Genomic DNA, 17,950 nt, shown 5'->3' on the forward strand with positions numbered 1-17,950 from the left:
AGGGTTCTATATGGTGGCGGTGTCTACGTATTAGGAAATATCCAACAAAACAAACGCCACTACTGTCATCTTATTCCTGCCTTTCTTTGTACAAACAAGTTGTCTTCCTCCAACAAGTCTACCATAATAGCACTCTTATGGCTGTCTCAACATGGAGTGCTATTAATTGCTGATTAATTTTTGTAAATAATTTGAAGCATTTAAAATTTGTTGCCTATGGCTATGTAAAAAATTCAAGTATATCATAGATTTGAATTGTAAATATTTTTTTTGCTGCGCCGTGAGTGGATGAGATGTTGTGAATGTTTCGTGAAGTTAGAATGAGATTATGAATGTATGATGTTTCATCTCTTGAATGTTTTTATTGTTGTAATTAGGATGTAAAAATGTATAAGAAAGATCTATCATTTATGTTTTGACTTCGAAAAGAAAATTATTAAACATTTTGATTGATTCTGACAGAATTAGTAGTCTGGTAGACTTGTTGGAGGAAGCCCAACTTGTTTGTACAAAGTAAGGCAGGAATAAGATGACAGTAGTGGCGTTTGTTTAGTTGGATATTGTACAGAGGTTCGGCCTTACTGTTGGGTGCCCAAACCCAGTGGTGTTTTTTGGATACATATTAGGAAGGCATGCGGGAATCTCCTGCCGGGGCCTGTTGCGGGCCCCCACGGATTCTGGGAGGTGGGGGGGCGCACATGGGGGGTACCTATGTTACCCCCCTGCACTTCATTGTACAACGTGGCAGGCACCGCATGGTGCCTGCCACGTTGTGCATTGAAGTGCGCGAGGTGCATTTTTAGCATTGTGGCGGGTTAAAAATGCGGGATGCGCCCGCCAGTGTGGCGGGCGCATCGTAATGGCCCCCACGGGACCGCCGCCCTTATGGCGGGCGGTCCCGTTTTACGTCGGTCCGTCTGCCATCCTAATGCTCCCCTAAGTGTCTCTCCTAAGGAAAAAACCCAATAACATTATAGTAATTCAAGAACACACCCGGACTTAATTGTATACCATACGTGGTTTAAGAAATATAAGGTGAACTTTCAAGACAGTTGTATGACCAAGTATCATCTTCAAAAATATTCTGCCACAGTCATATGGTGTCTAAAATATTATCAACAAAAATATCAAGTTAGCATACTTTGTATGTATGTAAGGAGCCAATCACGAAACAGGTAGGGAGTGCACTGTCTTGAATACCAGCTGTCTATCTCTAGGCGCGTGTTTGCGGATTGTTGTCTTTCTTCAGTAGAGAGAAACAAGTGAAAATTGGAGGTGTACCCGGTGCTGCTCACAGTCTTCGCAGGTTGTTGTACCATTCCCAGAGTGCAGGTGAATCCAAGAGCTGTTCAGCCCAACAGCTCACCAAGGAGCCAATCACAAAAGGAGGAGGGAGCACACTTCCTGGTATACCATTACACTAATGGCTCTGATCCATTGTGGTAAATGATGCATGATGCAGTGCATGATCCCACTCACTTTAGTTGAAAGTCTTTAGTATTCACCTGTGTTCTGCAGCCAATGTTCACTTGCTACTCTCTACTGAAGAAGGACAACAGTCCTAAACACGTGTCTAGGGATGCACAGCACTGGCTGCACCAACGATTGTGAATACTAAAGACTTTCAACTAAAGTGAGCGTCATCATTCATGACTTTTTTGGGAATGTTTTTAGTGAAGATCCCAAAGTTGTTAGCAAACCTCAAAAATCCATTCCTTATGGAAACGTGGCCCTAACTTTAACTACCCACTCCGAACAGGACGTGTTTCGGCTGCACAACAGCCTTTGTCACCTGAAGAGCGCCATTTTATGAACAGTATATATACTTTTTTAAGCGTAAACATAAACAAAATACTGCAATGTTCGTTTGTAAGCAGGGTAATAAAACAAAACAATTATTAACTACTCGTGATAATTTGGTAATGCCTACAAAATTGACGTGATTCCTTTTGATATTATAAGTACTGTTGCCCAGCTAAGGTAAATACCATCAACTCCATTGATTTCAGGCTAAAGAATAGCAAGAACTCATGCAGTGCGCACTAATAGACATTTCAAGTATCCTCATTTCTTATTTAAAACGCACTTTTATTATTTCAAAATTAACAACAACTCAGATCACATTTCATGCTGAATGGCCAGCATTCAAGCGATGTGCACTATTAAGGTACACCCTCGAGCAGCAAACCTAGGGCCATATGTATCAAGCCTTTTTCCCGTTTGCAAACAGGCAGATTCTCAGAATCGGCCTGTTTGCGAATTGGAAAAAGCTTTTTGGGATGTATCATTCCAAAAGACCATCGCAATATAGAGAATTGCAAAATTTGCGATTCTCTATTTTGCGAATGCAATTAAGGCATTGCAAATTGCGATTCCTTAAATGCAATTCTGGAAGCACTAGTTTACTATTCCAACTCCAATCTACGCAATATAATGGAACATATAGGCTTTGGAGGAGTTTGATTTACTATTCCCACTGCAACCTAAACAAAAGCAGGGAAAGTGTTGGACTTTGGAGGGGTTATATTTACTCTTCTCTCTCCAATCTAAGCAACAGTAGGGAAAGTATTGGACTTTTGAGGGATAACATTTAAAATTCTCTCTTCTGCTTGAGAGGGGTTAGATTTACTATTCCAACTCCTAAACTTTTTTTTTTTTTTAAATGAAATATAAAACCAAATGAAAATATTTAAATATATTTAAAATAAAACAACATTATAAATAAATAAAACCAAATTAAGTCCCGAAAGGCACATTTTGTATTACAAAATACATTTTAAAAAAGTGCAAATAAAAATATTTACAATAAATAGACTTCTTTCCCTTTACATAAAGTATTATAAATATAAAATTAATTATTACATAAAAAATGTAACAAAACAAATAATAAGAATTAGCCTCTCTCAAAATTGTACAATAAAAAATAATTATCAATTAATATTTAATCTGCATAAAAATAAAATACAAATAAAAACAATTATTTATATTTTAATTAACTTCCCACCCTAATCTCTTACAAACCCAACAACATGCTATTTAAGTTAATATTATAAAAATACATTTCACATTCAAAATTTGAAGCTATACTAAAATAATTAAATTGGCTATTACACGTATAAATACTTTACATAATGAATCATCAGTAATGTATTGTCATAAAAAATAATCAAAAAATAAATGTATATTTTAAATAACTTCACACCCTAATCCCTTAAAGACCCAACAGCCTGCAATTACATTTAAAATTGCTAATTAAATTAAAAAATAAATCTAACATTACAAATTGCAAACTATATAAAAAAAAGAAAACAAATATGATATAATAATACTGATGCCTTTTATAAAAATACAATGGCTAATACATATTAAATTAATTAAATGCCGTATTTTATACATCTGTAGCAAAGAAAATAATATTATTTACAAAAATATTTTTTTTTAATGATGAATACCTAAAAGGTATTTTTAATTTCTATATTCTGTTTCACAATTTTTTTCCGCAAAATTGTGGCAAAATACCCTCCAAGACACCATGCATCCGATCATTATATAGTGCTACACCATTAGACTTGAGGAGAACTTTTTCCAACTTAGCTCTCTCTTTCAATTAATATTTAACCAACATTCATCCCAACTGAAGAAAATTTTGTAGATTGTTGGTCAGTATTACCTTATATTCCCAGATAGTATAGTACATTTCTTAAGAATCACCATTTTCTGTAACAGCATTATTATTTTTGAAAAATATTACAATAAAAAGAAAAAATCATTGGGGCAAGAAGTGAACATTTGAATTACTATCTGTTAGACCTGTCTGGCCTTTTGCGTAGCTCCTCCAATTATTTATTTATTTTGTCCCTTTTTTGCCCCTCATACCTTTTTATCTTTTTGAGTCCACTAGGTTTTTATGGTGTTGGCCTGGGGGATAGGTGTTCTTTAACCCTCATAGTTTTTCACCTTAGACCTAGATGCCTTTCCTGACAGGAATTCACTTAGAGTCACAAAATGGTGGCTACCAACTGTCCCAACTGCCATATCCTAGAATGCCCCATAGGTTAACATTAGGCCTTCCAGAACTTTCTGGACCCTACTGGAGCATGTGTGGACAGGCTATATAAGGGCAGAGGTCAGGAAGCCATTTTGTGCAGCCCAGTTAAGTAGAGGAGAGAGGCAGTGGTGTGAGGAGGAGGACGCACTAGAAGGAGTTAGTTGGTCTGTGGGATTGACAATCTCTTCCAGAAGACGTTCCCCCTCTTGCCCCTGACCGAACCCTCTCATTGGTCCTTACTTCCTGAGGGAATCAGTACGGCTGTGGGCCCCTGAGCCCCTTTGACTCACACTTTCCCTGCGCTAGTCAGGGAAAGCCTACTTTCCCCTTCCCTTCCTTTTCGTGGGAATTCCTCACTGGTATCCAGAGGAGAAGGATGTAGTGAGTTTCTGTACCCGGCGCTGCTAAGTATCCCCTGAGGCAGTGGCAAGTGGTGGCGTTGGTGTTGCTGAGCTGCAGCGCTCGAGCTGTGGAAGCGCTTAACCTTGCGCAGGCCCAGTGGAGCGGCTGAAGGAAGTAAGGGAGCCGGCGGTCTGCTAATACCCGGCGCAGGCTCAGTAGCAGTCATCGGTCCTCCGCGTGAGGGAGGCGGCGCCGAGCGGGAACACTGATCTCCCGTGCAGGCGCTACAGCAACCCCAGAGAGTGTACGGCGAGGTTCGCGCCAGATTGCCAGACCGGCCTACTCAGTCCTGCCCCCACCGTTACTGGCGAGTGAGGGGAGCGCCGGAGATTGTGTAGGAGCCTACAGGAGGAGAGAGTGTCGAAGTCTGGACAAAGCGTTGTCCCTCGTTTGGGCCCAAGTAAGGTGGAGAACCAGGGGGAGGAGTGTATAGTGTCTGGGGAGGAGTTCGTCCCGACCCTAACTTCGGGAGTAACTGCCGAGGCCCCCTCTCCTTCTTTCTTCTGAAGCCGATTTACTTCCTGACTGCCCTGATTAGTGAGAGAGGGCCGTTAAAAGGCTCAGTGGAGTGAGTGAAGCAGGAAAACACCTCCAGGCTGGGAAAGAAGCCTGAGACACTGTGGGTATCGAACTGAGGGAGGTGCACCTATTGGGTTTTTCTTACAGGGGAGGAAGGGAGAAAGACATTGGGACCTTATCCTGTGCTAATTGAGAAGAAATGTTAACAGAGCTGTCGATATTGTAATTGAGAATTGAAATTCTGGGGTTATTCACTGATTGTGAAAAAGGGGACACACAGTGGGTGAAAAGGAGGTTTTTCCCCGAGACCTTTGAGTTTGAAACTCCCAAGGAAGTAGGCTGAAGTTGGTAATATATAAAAGCGTAAATGTTCTTTTGGTAATCAGGAGACCTCAGCGTGGGTGGTTAATCTGTCACTGTATAAAGTGCTATTATTGACTGTTAAGAAAGTGTTGCCTAAGGATAACTCAATGTTGGAGGAGTAAACACTGCTGAATTGGGATCTCCTAATACTATTGGATTTATGGAAAGAACTAATAGAAATTGGACATTGTATTTAATTGTAAATTGCTGAGGGAGAGAAGTCAACAAAGAATATTTTATAAAACAGCTCTTATTTTTACACAAAGTTTGGTGTAGCGTCATTTTTGAGTGGAGTTGCTTGATGTTACTGCTGGGTTGTATGCAATCTTTACACATGTGCCTCAATTAGAGATTGTCTTACCCTAGGCCAGGCTACCTTAGGTGACCTGACAACATTAGGTTCCAACATATTGGTGTCTAGCGGTGGGATCTTGACTGTGGTTGCGACTACTCTGCAGTAACTGAGTGTAATCCACTAACCTACACCTGGAGTTTTCTCCTAGCGGCCTTCCTAATTTTTACTTTTGTTTTTTCCAAATTTATTCCTGGTGGTGGGGTGGAGGTAGCTTCAGGTTGCCCTTGTAACTCTATTCTTTTTGTGTTTTTAACCTTGTGTTGCCTTTTGCAAAATGGAATTTACACTGGAAGAACTGGACACTTATTCTCTGGCCCAGCTAAAGGATTTCTGCCAACAAATGGGGGTGTTCTTTAAAGGTGGTGCTAAGAAGGGGGAACTCCAGACCAGTTTAAGGGCTTGGGTGGAAGCACGCAGAGAAGGGAAGGAGGAGGATGAAGGGACAGCCCGGGACACGGTCGTAGAGGTAGAGGGATTATTCCACCCTGAGGTGGGAAACCTACTCCCAGGACCAATGACCTTCTCTAGGGGGGGCAGTAGTGTCTCCGGGGGAAGCTTGACCGAAGCGGAACTCACAGACAGGAGGGAAAAAAGGAAGCTGAAATGGGAGTTGGCCAGGTTAGAACAGGAGAAGGAGGAACAGAGGATGACTCATGAGCTTAGACTAAAAGAGCTAGAACTCAAGGCTCTACAGTTAGGACTCGCCAACTCTCCAAATGGTGGCAGCGAAACCAGAGAACCAACCAGGGAGTCCAGACCCTACCTGCCTAAGGATATAGTTGCCAGCTATAGTCAGGGGGATGACATAGCCAAGTGGCTGGCTGCCTATGAGGTCTCCTTAAGAGCCCATGGGATCCAGGAGAAACACTGGGGGGGTGGGTTGTACAAGTACATGCCTCCTACTGGTCGGGACACCTTGTTAGCCTTAGAACCAAAGGAGCAGACCAACTACCCTACTATGAAGTTAGAGTTGATTAGAAAGTTTGGGCTAACCCCGGAAAAGTATCGCCAAAAGTTCAGGGGGAGCCACAAGTTAAGCACCCAGAACTGGGTGGATTTCCTGGATTATGCAAGGAAGGCATTGGAGGGCTGGGTACAGGGCAGTGAGGTGAAGGATTATGAGGGGTTGTATGATCTTTTTTTGAAAGAGCATCTACTCGAGAAATGTTTTCCCGAGCTACGCCAGCACCTGGTGGACAGCAAGCTGACCAACCCCCGGAAGCTTGCAGAGGAGGCGGACATCTGGGCAAGTACCCGGGTGTCCCCAAAGGGGACTGGAGGGGATTCCCAAAAGGCCGGACAGGGCGCCCCTCAGGAGAAGGAGGGGGGAGATAAAAAGCGGGAGTTCTCTAAAGGTCCCCAAAATAGTTTCCAGGAAAAGGGAACAGGTTTCACCCCTAAGGCTAACCCGCCCAGAAACCCTCATCCTGGCCAAAGCCAGCAGCCAAGGGTTGTCCACTGTTTTGAGTGTGGTGGTGTTGGACATTATAAGGGAAATGTCAGATGCCCAAAGAGACCACCCCCTCCCACCGGAGGAAAAGCCCCGGGAGTAGCTAGTGTAGCGCTCGGGGAGGAGTTGCCCTTAGATAAGGGGGGTGAGTGGGCGGGTGTCACCTTAGTGTCCCTGGGAGAACGGGAGATGGTTCCTAAGATCCAGGTGCCCCCGAATACTACCAAGTATGGGCAGTGGATCACCATCAATGGCCAGAGAGGGGAGGCTCTGAGAGATACAGGAGCCAGTATGACTATGGTGAGAAGTCATCTGGTGTCTCCAGAGCAGGTGATTCCCAATGTACTCCACCCCGCCACGATGGCTGACGGCAGAATGGGCCACTACCCTGTGGCCGAGGTTCCCTTTGAGTGGGAAGGGGTTGCAGGTTCACTTCGAGTTGCCGTAAGCCCTGCCGTGCCAGTTGATTGTCTGTTGGGGAATGACATGGAGCACAATGCTTGGAGAGAGGTGGAGTACCGGACGCATTCAGCGATGCTAGGTACACCTGAATGGGCCTGTGTAAGCACAAGGTCTGCGACTGCCCGGAGAGGGAGTTCGCCTGGGTTGGAGCCTGGAACAGTGGCCCAACCCGCTGCCAAAAAGGGACAGACCCGAAGACAGGAGAAGCCTGCTTCGGCTTCCACACCTCATGTGACAGATCGCCCACCTGCGGTGGTGGACCAGGAGTCCGTGGAGGGGGAAGTAGTTTCTCTGGAGGACCTGCCCATCCCTGCTGAGTGGCATGTGGAGGGAGGGCCTACCAGAGAGGAGTTCTGTAAGGGCCAGAAGGAGTGCCCTACCCTTGAGGGACTGAGGCGACAGGCTGAAGCCCAGGCAGCAGGGGACGTTGCGGGACACTACCACATTTACTGGGAGGATGGACTCCTCTACAGTGAACCCAAGGTACCCTTACCTGGTTCATCAAGGGCCTTGGTAGTCCCGCAACGGTACCGAGCCTTTCTGCTGGAATTGGCTCATGAAATTCCCTTGGCAGGACACTTAGGTCAGGACAAGACCTTTGCTCGGCTTGTCCCCCACTTTTACTGGCCTCAGATGAAAGTGGCGTCTAACACCTACTGTCGGACGTGTGTAACCTGCCAAGCCAGTGGGAAAACAGGGGTGAAGCTGAAAGCTCCCCTGGAACCACTTCCTGTCGTTAGCACCCCCTTTGAAAGGGTGGGCATCGACATTGTAGGGCCATTGGATCAACCCACAATAGCTGGTCACAGGTTTATCCTGGTTCTGGTGGATCATGCCACACGGTACCCAGAGGCAATACCTCTGAGGACTGTCACTGCACCTGTGGTGGCTAGGGCCCTGATGGGGATCTTTACCCGAGTGGGATTTCCCAAGGAAGTTGTGTCCGACAGGGGGACCAACTTTATGTCAGCATACATGCGGGCAATGTGGAAGGAGTGTGGAGTGACCTACAGGTTCACCACTCCCGATCACCCCCAGTCCAATGGTCTGGTAGAAAGGTTCAACAAGACCTTGAAGGGCATTATCAGAAGTCTGCCTGAAAGCCTGCGGAGGAAATGGGACGTCCTCCTACCCTGTTTGCTATTCTCCTACAGGGAAGTGCCACAGAAGGGAGTGGGCTTCAGCCCCTTTGAGCTTCTGTATGGGCACCCTGTACGCGGTCCTCTCAGCCTGGTGAAGGATGGATGGGAAAAGTCTCCCAGGAAACCCCCCCAGGATGTGGTGAGCTACATGCTGGCCTTCAGGAGCCAAATGGCGAAGTTGTGGAAGCAAGCTTCTGACAACTTGGAGGCCAGCCAGGCAGTGATGAAGGAGTGGTATGACCACAACGCTCACCAGGTGGAATTGGAGCCTGGCCAGAAAGTGTGGGTGATGGAGCCTGGAGAGCTAAGTGCCCTCCAGGATCGCTGGACAGGCCCCTTTGAGGTATTAGAAAAGAAGGGTAAGGCCACATACCTGGTGGACCTTAAGACCCCTCGACAGCCCTTACGGGTGCTACATGCTAACCGACTCAAACCCCACCATGAGAGGCCCGAGGTCATCTTAATGATGGTGACTGATGGAGGAGAGGAAGCGGAAAGCGAACCTCTCCCAGACTTGTTCTCGTCTCAAGAAAAGGATGGGTCAGTGGAGGGAGTGATTCTCTCCCCATCCCTAACTCCTGAACAGCAGGAGGACTGCCGCCAGATACTGGAGCAGTACTTTCTCCCTTGTCCCGGGAAGGACCCACCTGTGTACCCATGATGTGGACACAGGAGACAGCCCACCAGTGAAGTCAAAGACCTACCGGCTGTCGACAAGGTGAAGGCTAGCATCCATGGTGAGGTCGCCAAGATGCTGGAACTAGGAGTTATCGAACCTTCCAACAGCCCCTGGTCCAGCCCGGTGGTTCTAGTGCCAAAAGCCGCTCCACCGGGCACCACTCCAGAACTGAGGTTCTGTGTGGATTACCGGGGACTGAACTCAGTTACAAAAACTGACGCTCATCCGATCCCTAGGGCGGATGAATTAATTGACCGGCTGGGAGCTGCCCAATATCTAAGTACCTTTGACCTCACTTCAGGGTACTGGCAGATCTCCCTGACAGATGGAGCAAAGGAAAGGTCAGCCTTCTCCACGCCTGAGGGACACTTCCAATTTTGTGTGATGCCCTTTGGGCTCAAAAATGCCCCTGCCACTTTTCAGCGGCTGGTGAATCAGGTCCTCTCCGGAATGGAGGGTTTCCCCTCTGCTTATCTGGATGACATTGCTGTCTTCAGTAGCAGTTGGGAGGACCATTTGCAACATTTGCAAGCAGTTCTCCAGGCCCTGAAACAAGCTGGATTGACCATCAAGGCCAGCAAATGTCAGATAGGGCAGGGGTCGGTTGTGTACCTTGGACACTTGGTGGGTAGGGGAACAGTGCAGCCCCTTCAGGCGAAGATTGAGGCAATCATGGCCTGGGAACCCCCCAAGACCCAGTCTGAGGTCTGAGCTTTCCTGGGCCTCACAGGCTACTACCGTCGCTTTGTGAAGGGATATGGCACTATTGTAGCACCCCTCACAGAGCTTACCTCAAAGAAACAACCTCGACGGGTAGTTTGGACAGAGGCTTGTCAGCAAGCCTTTGAAAAGTTGAAGCAGGCAATGTGTGCAGCACCGGTCCTGAGGGCCCCAGACTTCTCCAAGGAGTTCATTGTCCAGATAGATGCATCAGAACATGGCATTGGGGCAGTGTTATCGCAACTTAATGAAGAGGGCCTGGATCAGCCTGTGGTTTTCCTATCCAGGAGACTGCTTCCCCGGGAACAGAAGTGGAGTGCAATTGAGAGGGAAGCTTTCGCGGTGGTGTGGGCTCTGAAGAAGCTGCGGCCATACCTGTTTGGCTCGCACTTCCTGGTTCAGACTGACCACCGACCCCTTCGTTGGCTGATGCAGATGAAGGGGGAGAATCCTAAGTTGCTGAGATGGTCTATCTCCCTACAGGGAATGGACTTCCGGGTGGAACATCGGCCTGGAGTAGACCATGCCAATGCAGACGGTCTCTCTAGGTATTTCCGCCTTAGTGATGAGGACTCCCAAGGGGTTGGGTAGCTCTCCCCACTTTCAGCTGGGGGGGACACGTGTTAGACCTGTCTGGCCTTTTGCGTAGCTCCTCCAATTATTTATTTATTTTGTCCCTTTTTTGCCCCTCATACCTTTGTATCTTTTATAGTCCACTAGGTGTTTATGGTGTTGGCCTGGGGGATAGGTGTTCTTTTACCCTCATAGTTTTTCACCTTAGACCTAGATGCCTTTCCTGACAGGAATTCACTTAGAGTCACAAAATGGTGGCTACCAACTGTCCCAACTGCCATATCCTAGAATGCCCCATAGGTTAACATTAGGCCTTCCAGAACTTTCTGGACCCTACTGGAGCATGTGTGGACAGGCTATATAAGGGCAGAGGTCAGGAAGCCATTTTGTGCAGCCCAGTTAAGTAGAGGAGAGAGGCAGTGGTGTGAGGAGGAGGACGCACTAGAAGGAGTTAGTTGGTCTGTGGGATTGACAATCTCTTCCAGAAGACGTTCCCCCTCTTGCCCCTGACCGAACCCTCTCATTGGTCCTTCCCTTCCTTTTCATGGGAATTCCTCACCGGTATCCAGAGGAGAAGGATGTAGTGAGTTTCTGTACCCGGCGCTGCTAAGTATCCCCTGAGGCAGTGGCAAGTGGTGGCGTTGGTGTTGCTGAGCTGCAGCGCTCGAGCTGTGGAAGCGCTTAACCTTGCGCAGGCCCAGTGGAGCGGCTGAAGGAAGTAAGGGAGCCGGCGGTCTGCTAATACCCGGCGCAGGCTCAGTAGCAGTCATCGGTCCTCCGCGTGAGGGAGGCGGTGCCGAGCGGGAACACTGATCTCCCGCGCAGGCGCTACAGCAACCCCAGAGAGTGTACGGCGAGGTTCGCGCCAGATTGCCAGACCGGCCTACTCAGTCCTGCCCCCACCGTTACTGGCGAGTGAGGGGAGTGCCGGAGATTGTGTAGGAGCCTACAGGAGGAGAGAGTGTCGAAGTCTGGACAAAGCGTTATCCCTCGTTTGGGCCCAAGTAAGGTGGAGAACCAGGGGGAGGAGTGTATAGTGTCTGGGGAGGAGTTCGTCCCGACCCTAACTTCGGGAGTAACTGCCGAGGCCCCCTCTCCTTCTTTCTTCTGAAGCCGATTTACTTCCTGACTGCCCTGATTAGTGAGAGAGGGCCGTTAAAAGGCTCAGTGGAGTGAGTGAAGCAGGAAAACACCTCCAGGCTGGGAAAGAAGCCTGAGACATTGTGGGTATCGAACTGAGGGAGGTGCACCTATTGGGTTTTTCTTACAGGGGAGGAAGGGAGAAAGACATTGGGACCTTATCCTGTGCTAATTGAGAAGAAATGTTAACAGAGCTGTCGATATTGTAATTGAGAATTGAAATTCTGGGGTTATTCACTGATTGTGAAAAAGGGGACACACAGTGGGTGAAAAGGAGGTTTTTCCCCGAGACCTTTGAGTTTGAAACTCCCAAGGAAGTAGGCTGAAGTTGGTAATATATAAAAGCGTAAATGTTCTTTTGGTAATCAGGAGACCTCAGCGTGGGTGGTTAATCTGTCACTGTATAAAGTGCTATTATTGACTGTTAAGAAAGTGTTGCCTAAGGATAACTCAATGTTGGAGGAGTAAACACTGCTGAATTGGGATCTCCTAATACTATTGGATTTATGGAAAGAACTAATAGAAATTGGACATTGTATTTAATTGTAAATTGCTGAGGGAGAGAAGTCAACAAAGAATATTTTATAAAACAGCTCTTATTTTTACACAAAGTTTGGTGTAGCGTCATTTTTGAGTGGAGTTGCTTGATGTTACTGCTGGGTTGTATGCAATATTTACACATGTGCCTCAATTAGAGATTGTCTTACCCTAGGCCAGGCTACCTTAGGTGACCTGACAACATTAGGTTCCAACATTGGCATTTCTTTTCCCTACCACCTCGGTAACAGACAGACCACTTATGTCATTATAGTTGTCTCATACAACTAAAGCATACAATTATTTTTCTGAAGTTTAAACATTATCTTGGGAGAGGAGTTGGCCTAACGGCTAAGGCGGCTGACCTCGAACCTGGGGAACTGGGTTCGAGTCTCTGCAATTTTGCTGAACATCCTGTGATTCTGGACAAAAAAATGAATGTGTCCTCATGTAATGCAACTGGTGCTCTGATACCTGATTCGGGTCAAGTGCGCGCTATATAAAACTCTGTTAAATAAAAAATAAATTTAAAAAAGTTTTTATTTTTTTAATTACACTACTCACAGCCAAATGAGAAAGTTCTAAAGACATTCCAAATGCAGGAAATACTCCCTAATAACTTTATGAAATCCAGCTGTATAGAAGCCAGGATGGGCTGGTGAAAAGACAGATAAACCTTGTTGTTCTGATACGGTTTGTGAGAGCACCCAGCAACTAGGATGATACACTTGGCTGATTGGGCATTCCGTTTTTTTCATACCTCATGTCTCTTCTATTGAACACCAGACACTCCTTGCTATTTAATCTCACTCTATCAAGTTCTTTTCCTTCTCTGCTTTCTTTCTTTGTCACATTTTTTCCATATTTGTCTTCCTTCTCCCCAACCCACCCTCCTTTTGTTTATAATCACCGGCTCAAAGTAAGCACTAAGCAAAAGTTCACATTTTTGGCAAGGACAAGACAGGTGTAATTGTAGCTATGTAGTGGCTTGAACACTTTCCTGTTTGACAGTTTCAGGTATAATTCTATGCAATTTATGTGGCACGTCAGTCTACATTCTCTGCAAAACCCAGCGAGAGTGCATAACACTCTCCCTACCAACCTACGACAGACCCAGGACCTGATGCCCCTCAGAAGACTTCTCAAGAGCTGGCTTTTCGATCAGTAGCAGCCCCCCTCCTCGCCCCTCCCCCCCCACAGCCCCTTGAGACCCTCACGGGTATGTAGCGCGCTTTACAAATGGTAATGATTGATTGATAATATTGGAACGTATCAGGGAGAAGTTTGATCTTTCTTGACATTTTAGAGTATGTTTTGTTATCCACTTTTCTATAGCCCATATTCTGACACTAGTAAACCCTCATAGCAATCAATCAATCAATCAATCAAACAAGCTTTATTTCGATATAACTATCATAAAAGCAATAACTAATTCAATGCAGACCCAGAGATACATAAAGAGATAAAAGGGTATAACAAGGATCTATCTTCTTCAGTTAAATTTGGAGCATGTTAAAACAAAAATGTCAAATAAATAAAAGCATGCAACGCAATTCTCACTGAATCAATAACATTTAAAGCTTGTGACGGCTATATAAATAGGCAGTATGGTTAAAAGAGACAATTTAAAACAGGGGGGTCAATAAAAAATAAAGAAATTCATTATCTAAATCAAAAGGCAGCATGTCAACTTCAATCTTACAATGCGTGTGCATTTTGGCGCCAAGTCAGTTTTTGGGAACCCTTCGTGTAGCCCTGTGCCTAATTGTCCAGACTCGAACCCAGAAACTTAGCAACAGCGCAAACATACAAGCTTCTAGAATCTGTTCTCAGTATACAGAGAGCATCACAATGATTAGAAGTGCATAGCTGCTTGCAAATCGGCACTAGCCAACTCGATCTAATACGGGAGTAAGCAGGGCAGGCAAACATGATACTCTCACTGGTATTCCCACAGGACGGGCATTCTTTAGTGGCCTGGTTGCCGGAGCGCCACTTCATAGTGAATTTGGCAACTGGAATAGTGCCTAATCTAAATTGAATGTATACATTCCTGTCTCTGGGGGTCTGGATCACATCTAGGTAGGGTTCAAATGCTCTAGATGGTTTTTGATGAAAAAACTCTTCTGTGAGCCTACCTAGGTTTGGATTACTGTGATCTCTAGCATCTACCCAAGCCCAATAAGCACGTTTTGAGATCAGCTTTTGTCGGGGGGTTTAGGGAGGCCCATGACTCTTTAAACCCCAGGGCTACCAGCGAATCCTTGACATTAGAAATCCATTTTATGTTTTTGCTAGTGTCCGGTGCCATTACCTCAGTGAATTCTTTAGCAAAATTTGAAAGCTCTTCATTTGGCCTAAGGCGTGCCCAGTACAATAAAGGGCGAAGTTTGGACAGATCTTTAATGTTTCGCCTACCCAAGTCATATAACAAGGGGGTTAGAGATGTCCCCTGGGGCAACCTAAGGAGATTTCTAAAGAACTTATTTTCCGAGCTACCAAGGTCGTCAAGATTATTAAAACCCCACAGTTCGGCACCATAGAGGGCCGAACTGACTGCCTTGGCTTCGTACACAACGAGGGCTGGGGCAATAGACCTGCTGTATGACAGGCGATGTTCTTTACTTATCGCTCCAGCCGCCCGCTTGTGAGACAGAAGCATTTTAGCCAGATATGATTTCCATTGGGCTTTGTCAGAGATTCGTACCCCAAGAAAATCAAAGGTTTTGACTCTCTCAAGACAGATCCCATCGAGAGTGATGTTACTCTTAAAAGATTTGTGGGGATTAAGGGTCATAAACTTGGTTTTAGAAGTATTTATGACAAGACCCCAAGTACTACAAAAAAGGTGGAACCTGTTCAAAAGCTTCTGAAGACCTGCTGGTGTCTTTGAGATCAGTAGCGTGTCGTCAGCAAACAGGAGGGTTGGCACCTTATTGCCTGCGAGGGTCGGGGCATCTGCGGGTGTTTCTTGCAGGAATTTGACCACCCCATTCACATATAATGAGAACAGGGTGGGTGCGATCACACAACTCTGACGAACTCCCCTGTGTACTGGAATCCTATTGGTAAGCTGTCCCTGCATGCCCCACCTAATCTGTGCATAATTTCCCTCATGTAGCCTTATGAGTACATTGAGAATCAATGAAGTGATGCCCATGCCTTTCAATACAAGCCACAACTTGTCTCTAGGCACCAGATCGAAGGCAGTCTTCAGATCGATAAAAGCAACATAAAGACTGCCCCCACCAAGTACCACCACTTTCCAGTAAATTATGAGAAATCTAAAGACCTGGTCCACTGTCCCTATCTTGGACCGAAAGCCAGCCTGAAATTGTGAAAGGATATCTTCTTCTTCTGGCCACAATTGAATTCTCTGCAATATTACCCTGCCAACTAGCTTCTGCATTGCATCTATAAGGCTGATTGGCCTATAGTTGGAAGGGTCTTCTCTGGCCCTTTTTTTAAAAATTGGGACTACCTCAGCACCCTTCCATGAATCTGGGACCGGGCAGCCTCCAGCGATAGAGTTGATAAGGAGGAGAATATACGCAGCCCAATTGGCCTGGTCAGCTAGGAATAAGTCCCCTGGTAGTCCATCAGGTCCTAGGGCTTTGGCAGGTAATATCTTACTTATGGCAGACTCTACTTCTGTTAGTGTAAATAGGTCGCAAATATCCCTTGGGGGGGATAAAGGATGAACAAGATGGTCCTCCAAGACAAGGTTAATAGGCTCGGAGTATAAGTTAGAAAAGTGGTCATACCAGGCCTGGGATGTTATATGATTGGGGATTTGTTCTGAGTCCCCCAAATTTGCCTGTATAACCAATGACCTAAAGCGAGTGGTGTCTTTTGCTAAACTCGCACTTTTAAGTTCAACCCATCGATTTTCATCCCAATCTATCTTTGCTTGATTCTGCGCCTTTCTATAATCCTGCCTTGCGACTTTGATTACTGAGATCTTCTTGTCTCTAATCACAATTATCAGGGCCGTACGTTTGAGTCAACACTCCATTGTGAACCATTTTCTACCTTTTGCAATTTGGGTGGCAGGTATAATGGGCCTATTAGGGGTTTGGAAATGAATACAAATTTGCTCGACAGTACGGGCATGTATACTAGAAGCGTTAGCCAGTCCTTGGACTAATCCCTCTCTTAGCTCATTTGTGCCTTCGCAAAGAGCTTGCTTGATGGCCACCATCTTAGCTTCATCAACGGCAACCTTAGGCCATTTCAGAGCTCTTCTAGAATTAGAGGGTATCGCCCACCATCATGTCTAGGACACAGCCCCAAAGCCTAACATCCACTAGTATATAATCAATTCTAGATGGACTAGTTGCTCTGTTAAAAGCAGGTGCCCCTAGGGCGTCAGAACGAGTCTTACCATTTACTGCCCTTAACCCATATTCCAAAATCAGTGCATACAATTGAATAACCACCTGGGACCATTGCTTTACAGGGGGTATGGACAAGGGTGGTACACCCTAGCCTCTATCTTCCTCCTCCATCCCGACTATGTCCTCTTCGCTACGGGGCTCAAATGTAGTGTTAAAATCACCAGCTACTAAATATCTTGAATTCGGTGAAGAATCTGAAAGGCCCTCTTCCAATATCGTAAGAGCAGGTGAAGTGTTGCCCCCTCTTACCCCCCTTATGTAGACATTAAAGAAGTCCAACTCAAACTCCCCCCCATGTACTTCATGGTAAGTTTCATAATGTCGGGGCTCAAGTGATTGCATTTAAGTGTGGTGCAATTGAGGGCAATGCTAACCCAGATAATCAACCCCTCCCTTTGGTGGTAGCAGGAATACAGAAACAACTATAACCCGATTTGTACGAGGGAGTCATGCTCCATGTTTCTTGGAAGGCACAAATATCAAAACCCCCTACCAGATCATTCCATTGAGGTAAAGATAGCTTATTACTAAGGCCAGCGATATTCCATGATATTATTTTTAGCTGGAAGTTAGTATGCATATCATAGGTTTGGACTGTGGTAAGTGCCTGCGGCATTTCTGGATCGTTTGGGTGAGCTAAAAATATTGGTGGCAGGGGTGTCTGTAGTTGCTGTCCTGGTAGAGTCTCAAGCATTAGTCAATCATTGGCATCCAGAGACGAAGATACACTTGGCAAGTCCATCGGGTATCGATCGTTAGCTCTTCCTGGGGGGAAGGTCAGTGGGAGCCTCCTGAGCAGAATCAATGACGGGTCAGAGGGGCAGGTGCGAAACTCAAGGGAGACAAGATTCTCAGCCAAAAAGATTGATTAGAGTCAGCTCAATATAATCTTGCAAATGTGTATGTGCTGTATGCCTCCTTGCCCTGACAATGTCCTCCCTAATAAGTGAACAACACCCCCTGACATGTCGAATCCAGTGTATTGACTTATTTATAAGTGATTCCTCGCTTTCATAACCTGCTGCAATGCCTCGTTTTGGAACATTCATCATGTAAACTTTGTTCCCTTCTATATGTGGTGTTTGCTGGCGATTATTCCCAGTCGATTTTCCAGGGGCTGTTACGTGTATTGGTCCAGATGTATTATTGGTTACCATGCGGGG

At 45.8% G+C, this 17,950-nt stretch overlaps 1 protein-coding gene across 3 annotated transcripts in view; it reads left to right on the forward strand.

Annotated features, from left to right (window-relative positions):
• The window catches only part of CCDC180 (coiled-coil domain containing 180), a 492,398-nt gene that overhangs the window by 161,983 nt on the left and 312,465 nt on the right, over positions 1-17,950 (forward strand). The gene's annotated exons all lie outside the window — the stretch shown is intronic.

The sequence above is a fragment of the Lissotriton helveticus genome, chromosome 5_1 (genome assembly GCF_964261635.1).
Source record: "Lissotriton helveticus chromosome 5_1, aLisHel1.1, whole genome shotgun sequence".
Lineage (NCBI taxonomy): Eukaryota > Metazoa > Chordata > Amphibia > Caudata > Salamandridae > Lissotriton > Lissotriton helveticus.